The sequence below is a fragment of the Mus pahari genome, chromosome 8 (assembly GCF_900095145.1).
Source record: "Mus pahari chromosome 8, PAHARI_EIJ_v1.1, whole genome shotgun sequence".
Taxonomy (NCBI): Eukaryota; Metazoa; Chordata; class Mammalia; order Rodentia; family Muridae; genus Mus; species Mus pahari.
The window spans coordinates 61,119,524-61,137,161 of NC_034597.1; the positions used below are offsets into that span (position 1 = coordinate 61,119,524).

The following is a 17,638-nucleotide window of genomic DNA, read 5'->3' on the forward strand; positions in this document are numbered from 1 at the left end:
TTTTTTTTTTTTTTTGGTTTTTCGAGACAGGGTTTCTCTGTATAGCCCTGGCTGCTGTCCTGGAACTCACTTTGTAGACCAGGCTGGCCTCGAACTCAGAAACCCGCCTGCCTCTGCCTCCCGAGTGCTGGGATTCTTTAGTGCGCTCCCTAGGCATTTCTGTAAGGCCTAGGGACTTCATTGTGGAAGCATTGGGTAAGGCTATCAGGGACAAGAGAAGCAACACAGTAGCATCTCTTAGAAGTTCCCTGTGTTGAAAGGGGCAAGGGAGATGGTGAAGGCCCCAGCATCTTCCTGATGTGCCTGTCTCAGTCCTGGCCAGACCTCTGCAGAGAAGTTGAGAAGTTCAAGCACAGATGGATTCCTCCCGAGAAGCCAAGCAGGCTTCTGGTTCATCCCACACAGAGCCACAGATCAGCACATGCCCTATAGATCAAGGCCACATGAGCAAACCTGCTGACACACTGCCATCTCCAGGCAATATGTGCAAAACTGAGTTCCCTAGCACTCCCTCCGCAGTCTCTCACAAGCTGCTTGCCTATTAAAAAAAAGGATCAACATTCTAGCCAGACTTAAAGGCTTACTCTTCCCAGCTAACACTGACCCTAGCTCCAATCTGGGTAATTTTCAGACACAGAGATGAAAGAAATAGACATGAAGATGGTTCTGGGTGCTGAAGAGACAGCCTAGGTGGTAGATGTTTGCCTTGAAAGCATAAAAACCTGAATTCTACATCCAGAACAAGTGTAAAAACAGTCGAATGTAGAGGTATGTGCTACAGAGGAGGAGACAGGTGGACCCGAAGCTCACTGGCCACCAAGCCTGAACTACTTGAGTGATCCCTTTTCAAAAAGAAAAAGTGACGTCTGCAGGAATGACCTAATGGTTAGGAGTGCACACTGCTTTGCAGAGGAACAGAATTCTGTCCCCAGGATCCACACTGACAGGATGAAAATTGCTCATCACTCAAGCTCCGGGGTGTCTAGCACCTTCTTCTGGCCTTCACACTTACACACACCCATGTACACATAATTAAAAGTAAATAAAACTGTTCCCCCCAAAAAGTGGGCAACACCGAGATAACACCCCATGCTATCCTCTGGCCTCCATACTCAGGTGCGTGCAAATGCATACACCCGTGCACATCCATACAACACACAATTACTTATAGAAGCATCGCTCATCAAAAAAGCCTGTGGACAACCCAAAGGTCCCTGAGCCAGAAGGTTGGTAGAAAACCTTCAGGGGATCCTCAGGATGGAGCTGGACGGGACAGAGTGCACACAGGGAGTTAACAACACGTGACACTATTTGTAAGAGGCCCCACCCCTTCTAGGAAAATCTGGAGAACATGGCTGAATCTGGAACACTGTACAGGAAATTTCTAGGGCCAAGAACCCAGCTAAGTTTTCCTAGTCATGCCAAAGAGCAGGAGGAATCTGAGAAGAGGTGTGGACATTGTAGTTACTGAAAAATCTGACCTGGCCTTCAAGAGTGTTCTCGTTCTCTCTCTCTCTCTCTCTCTCTCTCTCTCTCTCTCTCTCTCTCTCTCTCTCTCTCAAATTTATTTATTTATTCTTATGTACATTTAGTGTTTGGTCTACATGTCTCTCTGTATGAGAAAGTTGGATCACCTGGAACTGGAATTACAGACAGTTGTGAGCTGCCATGTGGGTGCTGGGAATTGAACCCGCATCCTCTGGAAGAGCAGCCAGTGCTCTTAACTTCTGAGCCTTCTCTCTAGCACGAGTCCCTTCTTTAGCGTAATAGTGTAACAGATACATACAAACATAATTCTACATTTAATCAAAGTGCTACTTCACTAGACGGATAGAGTGTTTTTAGCTTTAACCCAGTTAATGTTCTCTCCCCCAAACTAAAATGAAATTCTAACCTTTTGCTGGGCTTTAACATTTTTAACAGTCACTTTGTTAGCTGGGTGTAATGACATATGCCTTTATACACTTGGGAGGCAGAGGTGGGCAGATCTCTGTGAGTTCGAGGTCAGCCTGGTCTACAGAGTTGAGTTCCACAGCTGGAGCTACAGAGTGAAACTCTGTCTCCAAAACACAAAACAGAAGAGGAGGACGAGAGACAGGTCCCTTTCTTCCCCACATCCCTGAGAAGAAAGAGCCCAGAATGGCAGCTATTTGACAATCTCATCAAAAAGAACATTTCACCTACTTTCCCCCTGTGGCAGGGGAAGTAACAGGAGTAACAGGGAGCCCCACAAGTCCAGGCTGTTTCTACAATTTCCCAGCTGTTCATGGAAACTCTGAGTTTTGCTCCCATTACGCACACAACCTCCGGTCAATGTGCCAAATGCACAGCATTGCTGGGGGGGTGGGGGTGGGGGCTAGAGTGGCTGCCCGGAAGAGGGAGTGGACGACATCAAGGTCATAGCCAAGCACACAGAGAAGGTGGCTCACCCACGGTCAAGGTCTCTGTCCTGGGTCTGCTGGATGGCAGAGGGTGGCGGGGTACAGAAACAGAAGCATGGGAACTTTGTTCCCAGGGATGGACAGGCTGTCCTGTCGGGCGTTTTGGTTGGCTGCCCAGGTCTGGGGGAGTGGGGGTGACTGTACTTTTTGCACCTTTCTGGGAAAGGATTGGAATAGTCATGGCTTGCTGCCCTGGAAGCCTTCCAGAGACCTGGCATCCTGAGAACTTGCCCAGCCTGTCACATGCAAAGTGTCCCAACCCTGGGGAAGTAGCATTGGGATACCCAAAGGCTAGAGATGTCCCACAGGCCAGGAATGGCAGAGCATGGGACCCATCTTCAGGGAACACAGCCAGTCTCCCTGCAGGCCACCAGGGCTGCAACTAGCCCTTAGGCTTGTGGTCTAGGAAAACAAAAGAGTCTCTAAGGGCTGGCAAGGGAACCAACCCTGTGACTTCCAGGAAAGATCAGAGAAAGCACCCATAGTTCAGGGCTCTTCTCAACTGGCAGACCATTTGGGCTTCCAACTAAAATTAAAAAAACAAACAAACAAACAAACAAAAAAAAACCCACTGATTGCTAGGTTAGCCACCGTCCCTGGTGGGTCTTCATCTATGGTAGAAGAGCTAGCAGCTCCCAACCCCCCACCTTCAGCAATACACGTGGACACAGCCGTAAGACACACACACACACACACACAAAAAGGAACTTCTGGAATGGGTCCAGGAACAAGAATGAGATCCAGGAACAAGTTAGCAGAGGCTGCACTTAACCAATAATTTATTTTTATTTCTAATTATTTGGCTTTAGTTTGGTAACAAAGATTGAACCTATGGTCTGTTCATGCCAGGTAAACACTAACCACTATATTATGTTCTTAGTCCACTTTTTATTTATTTACTAATTAATTTTTGGTTTTTCAAGGCTGGGTTGCACCGTGTGGCCCTGGCTGGCCTGGAACTTAACTCTATAGACCAGGCTGGCCTCGAACTCAGAGAGATCTGCTTGCCTCTGCTTCTGGAATTAAAGGCCATCACCACTTTAAAAAAAAATTCAATTGATTTGTTTTTTTATGTGCATTGGTGTTTTGCTTGCATGTATGTCCGTGGGAGGGTGCCAGGTCCCCTGGAATTGGAGCTACAAAGAGTTGTAAGCTGCCATGTGAGTTCTGGAAATGGAAACTGGGTTGTCTGGAAGAGCAGCCAATGCTCTTAACTGCTGAGCCATCTCTCCAGCTCCTCTTTTTAATTTAAAAAAGAAAAAAAAAAATCTCAAAAAAACAAACAAAAAGGCAGTGTGTTCCATTAAGTTGCCCAGACTGACCTCAAATGTAAGCTCACCCTGCCTCTGCCACAAAAGGGATGGGATTCCACGCCTGCGCATCTGTCTCCCAGGTCGAGGCCGGAGCCTCCTGCTCCCATCTCCTAGCAGGGCAGGCATGTGGCCTCACAAACACTAGGCAAGCACACTGCCATGTATGTGTATCTGCAGCCTTTTGAGGTTCTGCACGTTCATTTACTTTTATATATAATTGTGTGCGCATCTGGGTGCCACAGGGCACATGGGAGCCGGTCCTCTCCCCCAACCCTGTGTTCCAGGGATCCAGTTTGGTTTTATACCGCCACCCACCCACCCACTCACTCACTGGCCTTGCATTTTATTTGATTATTTGGTTATCAGTATGACTAAACATTTTTCAAGTTTGCAAGCAGTTGTATCTTTGTTTTCCCAATTGCCTGCTATGTGCCTCTCCGCATTTGTACAGAAACACACATCTTTTTCTTGGTGATTTATTTAGGAGTCCATTGCTGAGGCTGGGGGATGGCTCAGGGGTTAGCTTTTTTTTTTTTTTTTTTGGCTGCTTTTCCAGGACTTGTGTTTGGTCGCCAGCATCTGTACTGAGTGGCTCACAACCATCGGCAACTCCATCCCTAGGGGATCTAGCACCCTCTGTTAGCCTCTACAGGCACTTGAATGCACACACCACCCACACACACTCCCATGGATGAACACATGTGCATGTGCATACACACACCACCTTGATGTTTAAAGAATCCCTATTCCAGGGGGAGAAAAAGATTTCATTGTATATTAACCTTTCATCACATGTTCAAATGTTTTCCTAATTATTTCCTTTTCAATTTTACTCAACTGGTGACATAATAATCTTTCTTTTTTCTGTATTTCTTTTCACATGTATTAGTGTGTGATTCTAAGAGTTCCTGTGCATCATGTTCATGCAGCAGCCCACAGAGGGTACTGTATCTGTGGGAAATAGAGCTACAAGCAGTTCTGAGCTGTCAGATGGGTGCCAGGGCCTCTGCATGAGCAGCCAGTGCTTTTAATCACTGAGCCATCTTTCCAGCTCCTGGCGTTACAATTATCAAACAGAAGCCAAAGCAATTTCCCTTAAAGTTCCTGCTTTTACTAGCATGACTAGAAAAACCTTGCCCAAGGCTGGCATGGGGTTCACTTGCCCTAAGCCAGGCATGGGGGTACACATCTGCAACTTCAGCACTTGGAGCAGATGGCACAAAACTCTTCCCGGAGTCAAGGCTAGCTCAATCTACACAGCAAGTTTCAGGCTAACAGGGCTAGGGAGAGACTGAAGAAGCAACAACAAAGACTTTGTACTCTGGAATTACAGACATCTGAATTTCTTACATTTAAAAACTTTAATCGCTAATCCACCTAGAGTTTACTTTGGCTTAAGAAAATCTAATTTCATTTTTCTAAATAATTAGCTGATTATCCCAATATTGCTAAAGCATAGTTTCTATTATTTCTTTATCCTAAAGCACATATACTCCTTTCTAAAGCTCTTTGTGGAGTTCAGGCATCCTGAGGCTCAGAGACCTGAAAGCCAAACTCAAGTCATCAGGCGTGGTGTCATTTACCTACTGAGCCATCTCATCAGCCCTTCTTCCCTGCCCCAACTCACTATGTAAGCCGGGTTGACCTCAAACGCACCGAGATCCACCTGCCTCCCGGATTGGAGGCACGGACCACCTCGCTCTTTTCTAAAGTTTTATTTTGAGATAGGATCTTGCTTACTAAGGCCTTAGATTCAATCCCATGGTACCACCCCCAGACAGATAACAAGTCACAACCTACCAAAGAAAAGCAATCTAAGTGTGCAGCAGAAAGGACTGTTACTATGAAGGTAACCCACCTAACAACATGCATCCATGGTGAGGAGTCAGAGAAGACTCTGGGCCAGCAAGATGGCTCAGTGGGTGAGTGCCTGGGACACAAGCCCGGTGACCTGAGTCCAATCCCTGAAACCCACGTACATGGGTAAACCCTCCTCCTCCAAAAAATAAAAAATGTTCTCTGATCTCCACGCATGTGCCATGGCAAATGCACTCCCCATTGTACATACACATATAAACTACTGCTAAATAAACACAAGAGCTAAGAGTGCTCTCAAACACACAGACCTCAGCCTGACCCTGGATGCCACATTATCAGCCTCGAGAACCTAAGTCAAGACACAAGCCCATGGGACTTGGTTACCTGACAGAGAAAAGCAAAGGCCATAATAGCCCCTCCCTCAGATCTGAGATGCAGTAGCCAAAAAAGTGAGATACAGAATAGAAACATAGTACCTGCTATGCAGAGGCCACTCAATAAATGTTAGTTGTCTAGAGACAGAGTAATGTAGACAAGAGAAATAAAGAAGGTCTGGAGGTACAGCTCAGAGCTGCAACACTCTAGTGGTCCCTCAGCCCCACCCCTGCACTTCCTACAGGGACACCCTGCACCCGGGAGTCCTCTGTATTATTCAGTACTTGGTGCTGCAGAGCGTCTGATCAGGGATGTCAGATTGGTTGGAGGCAAGGAGGGGGCTCTCAGATCTGCAATCAGGCGGGCAGGCGGGCAGCAGGGAGCCTAGGGATGGGCTCTGAACCAGAGCATCCAGGTCTGTCACAGGGCTGAAGAGCAGTCGTCTCCTCCCTCCTCTTGTTCGTAGGTTCATGAGCCAGGTTCTACAAAGGTTGTCTCCCTGAGTAAGGTGAATGGTACCCACAAATCACCGCCATTGGAAGCCTCAGGAATGTGATCTGAGTAAGAAGTGGGGGCCTCTGCTGATGAAGTCAGGCAAGGATCTTAAGAGGAAAAGCATCCTGGAATCTGGATGGGCCCTAAATCCAATGGTTCTCGTCTTTATCAGAGAAAGGGGAGAAGATGGGGACACACACACACACACACACACACACACAGAATTAAGGAAGGTGGTATTAGGACCAAAACAGAGGCTACTTACTGTCCTGTAGCCACAAGCCACAAGCCAGGAAGGCCCCTTCCCCACCTACTGTGACTACTCCCCCCCCTAACCTCCCACCTGGACCTGAAGCTGAAAAAACAGGAAGGATTCTTTAACAGGAAGAGCTGTTGGAGCAGAGCCCCACCCACACTTGATTTCAGGCTTCTGACTCCAGGAACTACAGAGAACACTGCAGTGGTTGGAAACCACCAACCACCGGCAACCTGTCAGGAGAATGAGCGCTAGGTAAATACGGTGGTGCTGGCATCAAGGCGGAATCACTTCAGTCAGGTTTATAGTTCTAAGATGACTCCTGTGACCCTTGCCTTCTTTGTGGGCAGCACCTGTAATTGAGATGACACTCCTGCGTCATACCTCCCGAAGGGAGAGAGGGCTGCAGTTGGTGGCTGACAGATAGGAACGAGACTGGTGGAGGCACTGGCCAGCACACAGCAGGTGGATGGAAGAGAATCAGGAGTTCACGGGAATCCTCAGCCACACAGTGAGTGCAAGGCCAGCTCGGGTGACAGGAGACCCTGCTTCAAAAGTTAAAAGGGAGAGAGGGAGCTGGCCATGTGCCTTCACTGGTAGCGTGCTTGCCTAAGATAAACAAAGCCCTGGCTTCAATCCTAAACACAGTTTGTGTGGTGGCACCTGCCTGTGATCCCAACAACGGTGGCGAAGGAAGAAGAATCTGAAGTTCTAGGTTTGAGGCCCGCCTATGATACATGAGATCCTGTCCCAGAAACAAAAACAAGAGATATTAGGAAACAGGGAGACAGGGTTTTCTAGGAACTGAATGTGGCCCCTGGCTAGCAACCAGGAGAGGGAAATCTATCCTACATCAGCAAGGAGCTGACTTCTTTTCAACCTTGCAAGCCACCCTTCCAGAAAAGAACTTTGGCGCCTTGATTTTTAGCTTTGTAGGGCTCTCAGCAAAGAAGCTAGACTGGCCAACAGGAATGGGAAATCACAAAATGGGTGATCACAAAACCTATAGTGTTACACTAACGTGCCTGCCTGTTTCTGTACACAACGCCACACACTTCCATTTCCTAAAAGTATGAATGGCAAGTTCTGGTCACAGGTGGTGGCATCCCCAAGCTGAGCGTGTCTCTGAGCTCCCCCCTACTCTGGATGAACCTCCATTAGCCCGTCCTACTGACAATGTCACGCACATGACTACTATAGTAGAGGGGGCAGAGGACATTCAGGATAGTGGTTTCTGACTATGGCTGGTGTTGACTGGCTTTCACACAGGCGGCCTCTCTGGCCTTTTAACATCAGAGTACAGTATGTTCTATGAGTTACAATAATACTGAAGCTACAAAGTTAACAAGACTATTGCTTAGGACATATGCCAAGCCAGGCAGTGTGTCATGGTTTATATATTCTTGGACCCGGGAGTGGCACCATTTGGAGGTGTGGCCTTGTTGGAATAGGTGTGACCTGGTTGGAGTAGGTGTATCACTGTGGGTGTGGGCTTAAGACCCTCACCCTAGTTGCCTAGAAGTCAGTCTTCCACTAGCAGCCTTTGGATGAAGACGTAGAACTCTCAGCTCTGCCTGTGCCATGCCTGCCTGGATGCTGCCATGCTCCCACCTTGATGATAATGGACTGAACCTCTGAACCTGTAAGCCAGCCCCAAGTAAATGTTGTTTTTTATAAGACTTGCCTTGGTCACAGTGTCTGTTCACAGCAGTAAAACCCTAACTAAGACACAGTGTCACATGCCTACAAAGCAAGCACTGGGGACACTGAGGCAGGATGATGGATAAGACTAAAACTAGCCTGGGTCTTAAACAGAGATCCCATCTCAGAAGAGAGACGTGGACTGGGGAGATGGCTCAGCAGGTAAGAGCACTGGCCTCACACCTGACCACCTGAGTTGCATCCTCAGAAGCCACAAGAGAAGGCAAGAACTGGTTCTAGCCAATTATGCTCTAACCTCTGCACAGGTGTGTGTGTGTGAGCGCATACAAGCAGTTGATCAATGTAAAAAGAAAATTAAAGATAAATGTAGCAGTTACTTAGTGTCTTCACTGCTAAGCCTTCCGTTTTTTTCCTGAGTTCTAATTTAAAAGGATACATACATACATGCATACATACATACATACATACATACATACGTGTCTGAGTATGTGTATACCTCCCCTTTTCCCTTTTCTTTCTCTTCCGTGGATACCAGGCAAAACTCTAAGCAGACTTGTCCCAGACACTCTGGCTGGTTTTTTTTTTTTCCTCTCTTTTTTCTGAAGACCCTCCCCACACTCTTTCTGCAGCTGCCTGTAAATCTCTATAGCTGAAATGTTCTGAGTTTCTTCCTTTCTTCATCCCCTTCCTCCCAGCAAGTGTCAGCTTTACATCACTTGGCCTGTTTTTCTCTCAAACTCTAATAAAACAGTCCTTGAGCTTTACAATAGATAGATGATAGATAGATAGATAGATAGATAGATAGATGATAGATAGATAGATGATAGATAGATAGATAGATAGATAGATAGATAGATAGATAGATAGATAGGAGACACAAACATCAGAGGGCAGTGGTGTGCGGGCAGAGCTGAGAGGGGCAATCAGAAGGGATGATATCCCGATGACACTGTAGGTACAAATGTCAAATGTCTGTGTTAGCCAAAGACACCAGCCTCTACCTCTGGAATCTATCATCAAAAAGTTCAGTGAGCCGGGCATGGTGGTGATGCATGCCTTTAATCCCAGCACTCAAGAGGCAGAGGCAGGCAGATTTCTGAGTTTGAGGCCAGCCTGGTCTACAGAGTGAGTTCCAGGACAAGCAGGGCTATACAGAGAAACCCTGTCTCGGAAAAAAACAAACAAACAAACAAACAAACAAAAAAAAGAAGTTCAGTGAAGGCCGGGTGGTAGTGGCATGTGCCTTTAATCCCAACACTGGGGAGATAGAGGTAAGAGCTTCTCTGTATATTTGAGGCCAACCTGGTCTACAGGGAGAGTTAGAGGATAGCCAAGGGCCACACGGAAGAAACCCTACCTCAGAAAAACAAATAAAAAAAATGAAAACGAAGTTCAGTAAAGTCACATCTACAGTCCACACACAAGTGTGTGTTTAGGTTGGTGTAATGACAAGCATTCAGAGTTTTTCACTGTTGAAGAAGGAAGCTATAAGTAACAGGGGAACGGCTTAAAAACAAGATGACTTTATGGTGTTAGGCTGAAATAAGAGGTATTTGAAGGGCTCTAGCAGGCCTGGGCATGGCAAACATGGCACCGGCAGGCTTTGCCCTTTACCCTTCTCTCCCTTGCCAAACTGTTAGATTACATTCCTAAAGCTAGTCACCTCGGTCTATTCCCTTATTTGGCCTCTTCCTTCTACTGAGGCTGACTACCAAGGTCTAGCTCTCAAAGTATTGAAGCCCAGCAATCAAAAGCCCCCTTTGGTTACCCTAACTAACATGCCCAATTAAAATGAACCAACTCATCCTAACACAGAGTTTCCCCCTTTACCTATATAATCTGCCATTTGCCTATGGGCCGTGGCTGTCTCCTGTGCAGAGACAGTCCTTTGTCCCTCAGGGACAATATCACTTCCTCTCCCTACCTCCTTTTCCCTTCTCCCACGTCCTTTGTTTCTTATTCCCTGTCCTTTGTCCCTCTGGGGCAAATCTCCTTGTGCTGAGAACTTGGTTGTGGTGTGTCCTGTGCCCATCCCAGTCCTCTCAATATTAATATAGACATGAATTAAAATATAAACAGAGGGGCTGGGACATAACTCAGTTTGTAGTGTAATTGGCCTAGCTTCGGTGGCTCGCACACCTTTAATCCCAGAGACAGGCAGATCTCTGTGAGTTCGAGGCCAGCCTGGTCTATACCTTGAGTTCCAGGGCAGCCAGGGCTACACAGAGAAACTCTGTCTCAAAAACAAACAAACAAACAAACAAACAAACAAGCCCAGGGCTGAGTAAGCCACACACCTGGAATCCTAGCAGAATTAGAAATTCAAGGCCATTCTCAGTTATAGAGCAAGTTAAGGCCAGCCTTGGCCACAGAAGACCCTGCTCAAGATTTTTCTAAATCATCCACATACACAGAGAGGTACAAGTACATACACATCAGTTAGTATCATTATGCATTCCCTGCTTTGTCTACTAGAAGAAGGGTAATGGCACATCTGGAGAGTAGACCTGAGACTCTCCACCAGGCTAGTTCAAGAAGGGGTTGAGGAGGGCAGTGGTAAGATGAAGGATTATCTTGTGACATTAAAAAAGTGACTGCCAGGGGAGCGGAAGACAGGGGCTTATCTAAAGAGCACAAAGGATGACAAGGAGCAGGAACTCTTCAAAGGGGCAGGGAGAGGTGCAGCTCATCAGGAGAGCCTTTGCTTCCAACATGGGAGCTCTTGGTTCAACTGACTATACCTCAAGAGGCAGAAGGAAATGGGAGGGGCGAGTCATGAATAATGACCATGAGATCCTACCCCGCAGAATCAAATCTAACACAAGGAAGGGTCAGTTAGATTCCTTTCAGCAGAATCCCAACTAATAAATGCAGCAGGAAAGACAGAAACAGAATCATTAGGCAAACACACAGGAACTACTGTGCAAACAAGGTCCACAGATGGATGGCTACAGTTGGCGGGCCACGGTACCCGGAGAAACAGGACTGTACAGTCTCAAAGCACTGGCTGCGGTGACAAACAGGAAGGCAGTAACTAGTGAGGAGCTGTGGCACACACCAATTTAACCAAGGAATCAGCAAACACCATAGGTAGGGACTTCTTCCGATGGCTCTGTGTGGAAGTGTCCTGGGCCTCAGCCTGGGATGATCGCAGAGCAGAAGGCACTTTTCCTAGGAAGATCTAACCTGGCTCCACCCCTCCTCTCTCCTCCCTGGGTGGTAAAGAAGAGCCTAAATGCAAGATGGTCCCTCCCCAGGGACCCTGAGTCAAGGTAACTCACTGGGGCATGGGGGTGGGGTAAAACAAGATCACTCTGGCAAGTAAAAACACTAGCTGGCAAGCCTAAGATCCTGAGTCCAATTCCAGAGCCCCTATCAAAAGATTCGGATACCCTGTGTGAAGACATTCACTGTAATCCTAGCACTCCTGCGACAGGATGGGAGGCACAGACAGGGGAATCTTCCAGAAGCTTGCAGAACAGCAAGTCTGGAGACACACACACAGACAGAGAGAGAGAGAGAGAGAGAGAGAGAGAGAGAGAGAGAGAGAGAGAGAGAGAGAGAGAGAGAGAAGAGGCGCATGGGTGGAAAGACAGGACGACAACCCTAATGGTGTTCTCTCTCTCTCTCCATGCATGTGCGCATACACACAATGAATGCTTATTATAATTCTCTAAAAGGCAAATCACCACTCTTAGACAACCTTCTTGCTCAAAATGCAAGACCACACCCTAGGGGGAGGGGAGGAAAGAGCAGTGCTGGGAGGAGACGCTAAGACAAACCTCAGTGTGAGGTGGGCAGCACATCAGACCCTGGACACAGAGAAACGGTAGCAGTGCAGGGCCTGTGACATATTAAAAAGGCTTACAGCTTATGATGCTGTGCCAATATTTGACTTCGTGCTCTTGGTAAATGGACCCCAGAGTAAGGAAATCTATTTCTACAACTCCTGGGTACATCTAAAGTCAGTATCCTAAATTGAAAATAACAGCTGGGTGTGGTGGTGCACCTGTAATCCCAGCATTTAGGAGGATCACCGTATGTTCAAAGTCAGTCCAGGCTCTACATGAATTCTAGGCATGAGATGAGGCCCTGCCTTAGAAGGAAGAGAAAAGGAAAGGCCTGTAACTCCAGCTTCGGGGAAGCTAATGTCTTCCTCTGGCCTCCAACTACTCCTGCCCAAGCACACTCATAAGGTTAAAAACAAACAAACAAACAAGACATCAAAATAAGTAAATAAAGTGAAGCCTAATGGGAAATGATATTATAGCCAACAAGCCTATACGTGTAGCTCTCAACCACCCATCCGTTAAGTCCAGTTCCAGGGGAACTCTCCTTGTCTCTGAGAGCACTGCATGAAAGTGGTGCAGGAAAAGAAAAGCATTCATACACATAAAATTTAAGAATTTAAAGCATGAAAATGAATAACTTACCCAAGTAACAAAAGTAAAACCAGAGAATTACCAATTCAAATTAGGGGTCACCTAAAAGGAATAGGATTCTCAATACAGTTTGGAAACTTTTTTTTTTTAAATGAACACTAACTAGCCGGTTGCACCTAGCCTTTTGCAAAGGCTGAATTTAACCATTTGCATAGGGATTCCACTTCACAAAACTTATTCTACATGCTTTGGGAGTGCAGCTTGTGTGCAAAGTCATTCATTGAAGCCCCTTGCATGATGGGAAAATGATGAATGTCCAGGGTAAATACAGATGTAAAAGATGACCGAGAGCACTTTTACTATGGAATACTACACAGAGTGACAGCTGTGACATAGGCCTGAAGAGCAAGGTACTACTGCAGCTGCTAGGACCCTGGTAGGCAATATCTGGAACACTGCTCAAGAACATTTATTTTTAAAGGGGATGGTGGCGGAACAGGACAATGAATGCTTTCATTTTTGACTGTTCTGATCTTTGGGCCACATGTCTATACATAGAGCCTAGTGAAAATTATTTATTTCACAAAGAAAACAAAGAGGGCTGGAAGCACAACACACGGGCAGAACACTGCCCAGTGTACACAAGCTCCGGGCTAGCTCGGACCCCAGCACCACAAACAAGGGATCACAGGTGATATGGAACTGTGATTTTCATAGACAATTCCCAAGTCTAGTCAGAGGACTAACCCCAAAGTGGTCATGATGTCGTCAGAGGCGAAGTGTAATGGGAGACGGTGAACCTAAGTGATGACAAACACGCAGAGGGCTTCTTCAAAATGATCTTTTCACAGGTATTTGTGTGCCTGTGTATACACAAGCACAAGTCCAAGGACAATTTTGGGGAGTTGGGCCTCTCCTTCCACTCTGTGGGTCCTGGGTCTCCAATTCCGATGTTGAACACATTTATCCACTGAGCCACCCACCCTCAGCACCCCGATCTCTCTCTCTCTCTCTCACACACACACACACACACACACACACACACACCCTTTGAAAGTTACACATTCGAGCCTTTAGGAGAAAAAAAAAAGTCCTGTATCGGACCAGTGAGATGACTAGTGGCCTTCACTAGTGTACAAAGCCCACAGACATATGCAGGAGCAAATAAACCGCGTAATTTAAAAACAAAACAACAAAAACAAACCAACAAACCCTGCGGTACCAAGGGATGAAACCCAGGCCTTGCACAGACTAGGCAAGTGTTCTACCACTGAGCAACACTCCCCCTCCTGGTCTTCTTTATGAAATAATTAGATAATAACAAAAGCACTCCACACTGAGCCATTCTGGCTAATACTCCTCACTTCTTAATTTTAATGGGTCTTTGTATATTAATATTGGATGTCCTAGTGGTCAGCCATAATAAATTTAGGTGCATCACTTCATTCCTCCAAACTCTAGGCTCTCCTGGACCTGCTCTGGCAGAAAGTTAGAGGGCCTGAGGAAGGCAGAGCTCTGGCTGCCATGTTTAGGCGCTGGGGCTTCCCTGACAGGTGAATGCCATACCTGCCAGGCCTTCTGGAAGGTCCAGTAGGGGGCTCTGCTTCCCCAGCTGGTCTGGATGAACCAAGGGCCCTCTTTGGAGGCTCCAAGGCAGTTGGGGGTTTGGAGTCCTTGTGATGGGCAAGCATGAGGCCCTGACTGGCAACAGGCCTGAGTTCGCAGACTCTGGACTTCTTATCTCCTGGCATTCTGACAGCCGCCAGCCTGGAGGTCAGAGAAGGCCCTAAACTCTAAGGTGTGCATGTAGGAGGGTGGGGGTAGCATGACCCTTTTCTCCTTCCCTACTCATTTTGAACCTCCAGAGGCTGCAGGAAAGTGAAAGGGCTTCCCCCAAACTACTCCAGCAGTGCTGAACAGTAACTGGCCCCCTTCCCAGTGTGCCAAGAAAAAGACAGGACTCTCAGTAAATTCACCAAAGGGGCCAGGTGGGGGCAATTCTGCGGTATTCCCCGCAAAAATCTGTCATTAGTAAGCAATGTGACTTGAGGACATCAATTAACCTCTGTGAATCCAGGATCTTTCATTGTAAAAGTCACTCCAGACAACAAGGTAGCCTGTGGTTCTGCCAAATGGCAGGTGTTGCTTTCTTTGGGCATTAAATGGAATAGAGAGAACACATCTGGTAGGGTTGTGGGGAAAGAGCAGATGTGGGGTGGAGGGCAGAAAAGAGGAAGGAGGTAAGAAGTCTTTGAAACCAGGACCCATCCTGTGACAAGTATCCTACACAAACAGGGGTGGGGGCAGGGGATGGAGAGGAGATGGGGTCCTTTCTGGCCATCACTAAGCCTTGAGGAGGAGCAGTCTCAGAAGACTTCTAGACTTCAGTAGGAAAACGCCCATCTTCTCTAAGATTGCCCAATGAGTCTGTGCACTTTTCCCCTGGTCAGCCACAGAAAAGGAGTCTCCCAGGAGGACAAGGGACACTTTATACCCTGCTAAGGAGGAGACAATCTACCTTATGTCTAGGTTTCGACCGTCCTTACAACCCAGCCGACTTGAGCGGCCAGGACTCAAAACTTCTCAGTCTAACCCACAAAAGTGGTGGTACTACTGAGGCGTCAGCCACATTCCAGACATGACCACAATGTTCCACTGCCAGTCAGTGAGAACAGACTGGCTATTGGAGAGTGATGGGGCTGGGGTTTGGACATCCAGCTCCAAAACCCTGAGTACTCTGCCGCTGTGCCTTACCTCAAACAAGCTCCCTTCTCTACACTACTCCAACCAGCAAGGAGACGCCTGTGTTGCTACTTAACTCTGCACTGTAAGCCTTCTGCCTGCACCCACCACAGTGGCCATTGAGAGCCACAAACCAAACACTATATGTGGGACCCGGGCCTTCTACATCGACCCTGGGCTGGGAACAGCTCGGGATGGATCTCCAGGAGCCTCTGATTCTCCTCTTGTCTACATGCAAGGCCAGTTACATAGGCTCTGCCACTTCTCAAGTCGGCTGGTTGCTTAGCCAGCTTCTGGGTTCTTTAACCCTCTGCACTGTCCAGGTGAACAACAGAATGACAGATGTAGCAGCAAGAAGTATCCTGCCATGGTCCTTCTGGAAGAACCCATATCCTGGGTCAGTTCAGTGTCTCTAGTCACAATGATAGAACAGCCGCACAAAGAGGACCCATACACCGCCTCCTGACTTTGAACCACTAGCAAAGAGCTCAACTAAGTCACCAATAGAAAGGGGACTACATGGCTTTTAATTCTAGTTGTCAGGAGTTGTGGTTCTGGACATGCCTCTGGCTGTTTGGCCAAGGAGGCACGTTGGAACCCCTCAGTGTTTAAGATTTGTGTCAATGGGTAAGGAGTATGGAATTGAACATCTTTTGGATAAACAATTCAGGCTGGCTTCAGTACTAACCTGAGCCACAACAGTAACCAGACAGTCACTCTGGAGCCAGTTTCTATCATCCCCCAAAATCAACACCTCCAGCAAATATATCTATCCCAGTGACCAGGGGCTAGCTGGGTAAAAAGAGCTAATGCTACAATTCCAAATCCAGGTCACTTCAGGAAGAGGGGTCTGCTACAGTGCTCCTGCCTCTATCCCTCCATTTAGGCCGCAGGAAAGCACTCCACCCCTCACCAAACCAAAGTGAGAGTTCTCTTGAACACACAAGCCACGTAACTATTTGGACTACCCCATCAGTTTAGAATCTAGGCCCGGGGTGACAGAAGATTCTTAAAGCTGAACCCACAACCCAGAGAGGCAATTTTCATGGTTAGAATCCACCTCAGGACCGCAAGGTGAGTCTAGATGGCTACTTCAGCTATAGCTTTAAAACTCCCAAGAGGGAGCAGCCGGTAACCAGACCACCTAATTTGGTCAGTCCCAACCTAAGTGAGCCCAAGAGTCATCGCTGCCGTTAGTCAAGGGAGAATTCACGCGGTGCCACCCTTGCGGTTCTCCACTCCTGCCCAACCCAACCAGAAGAATCGGGCATCACTCTCCAGCCGAAGGGTGGCCTGGCGTGGGGCAGGGAGGACACATAGGTCCCTGGGATGCAATATCCAGACAGCAGAGCGCCCGAGCAGCCGCCACCGCAGAGCATCTGATCTACCCATCTACTCCGCTTCCTCTGCGCTCTGTGTCCCGGGGCTCTAGAAAGCTCATCTCAGCCTTTCCGAGCAGCTATCGACCTCCCCGGCGTCCTTCTCTGGTTCACACATCCCGGGCCCTGCAGCTGAAGGGACAGCGCTATGACCTCCTTCTCCTCGCCACCGTGGCACGGCGATCAGGTGCTACTAGGACTGGGCTCAGGGAGTGCGCGGCCTCCCGAAAAGACTCTGGGTCCTCGGCGTGCCGGTGTCTCCAACCCCCACCCGGTGTCCCCCTAAACCGGAGGCACCCGACTTCCCATCCTGCGTGCGCCCGGTCGGTCCTCACCTGATGTCCTCCAGCCGGCAGTCGGGCCCACGCAGCCTCACTATCCAGGCACCCCCCCCCCCAAGGCAGCCGGCGACACAGCTATTGAGTGGGTGCGTCCTCGCCGACAGCCACGCGCCCCCTCTCTACGTCCGGCCCCCGCCGCGCGCGCATGCCCGGCCATATACCCTACGCGTCACCGCTGGGCCCGCCCCCGCCTGCTGCTCCGCCCCGCTCCCCCGGGCCTGCCACGTGGGGCCGCCAGCTAGCAGCGTCTAGTTACCCTGGCCAACCTGGTTCTCCAGTGTTGTGCATCCCCGGCTCGCATCCTAGCGCTCTCTAGCTTCATCCACCCTTCCTTGATGAATTCCATCCTTGACTCACGGAGGCCCTGCAGGCTCCGCTATTCTCTGGAAACCCCCCATCTGTCCTTCCTAGCCCCTTTGTGGGAAACTCACAAC

At 48.3% G+C, this 17,638-nt stretch overlaps 1 protein-coding gene across 3 annotated transcripts in view; it reads right to left on the minus strand.

Annotated features, from left to right (window-relative positions):
• The window catches only part of Slc39a14 (solute carrier family 39 member 14), a 48,080-nt gene extending 30,820 nt beyond the window's left edge, over positions 1-17,260 (minus strand). For 2 of the 3 annotated variants that reach the window (XM_021203501.2, XM_029541524.1), the window contains exon 1: positions 17,199-17,260. The gene's annotated coding sequence lies outside the window, so the exon portion shown is untranslated. The remainder of the gene's footprint in view (positions 1-17,198) is intronic. The other variant, XM_029541525.1, reaches the window with a different exon arrangement.
• Positions 17,261-17,638: the final 378 nt, after the last annotated feature.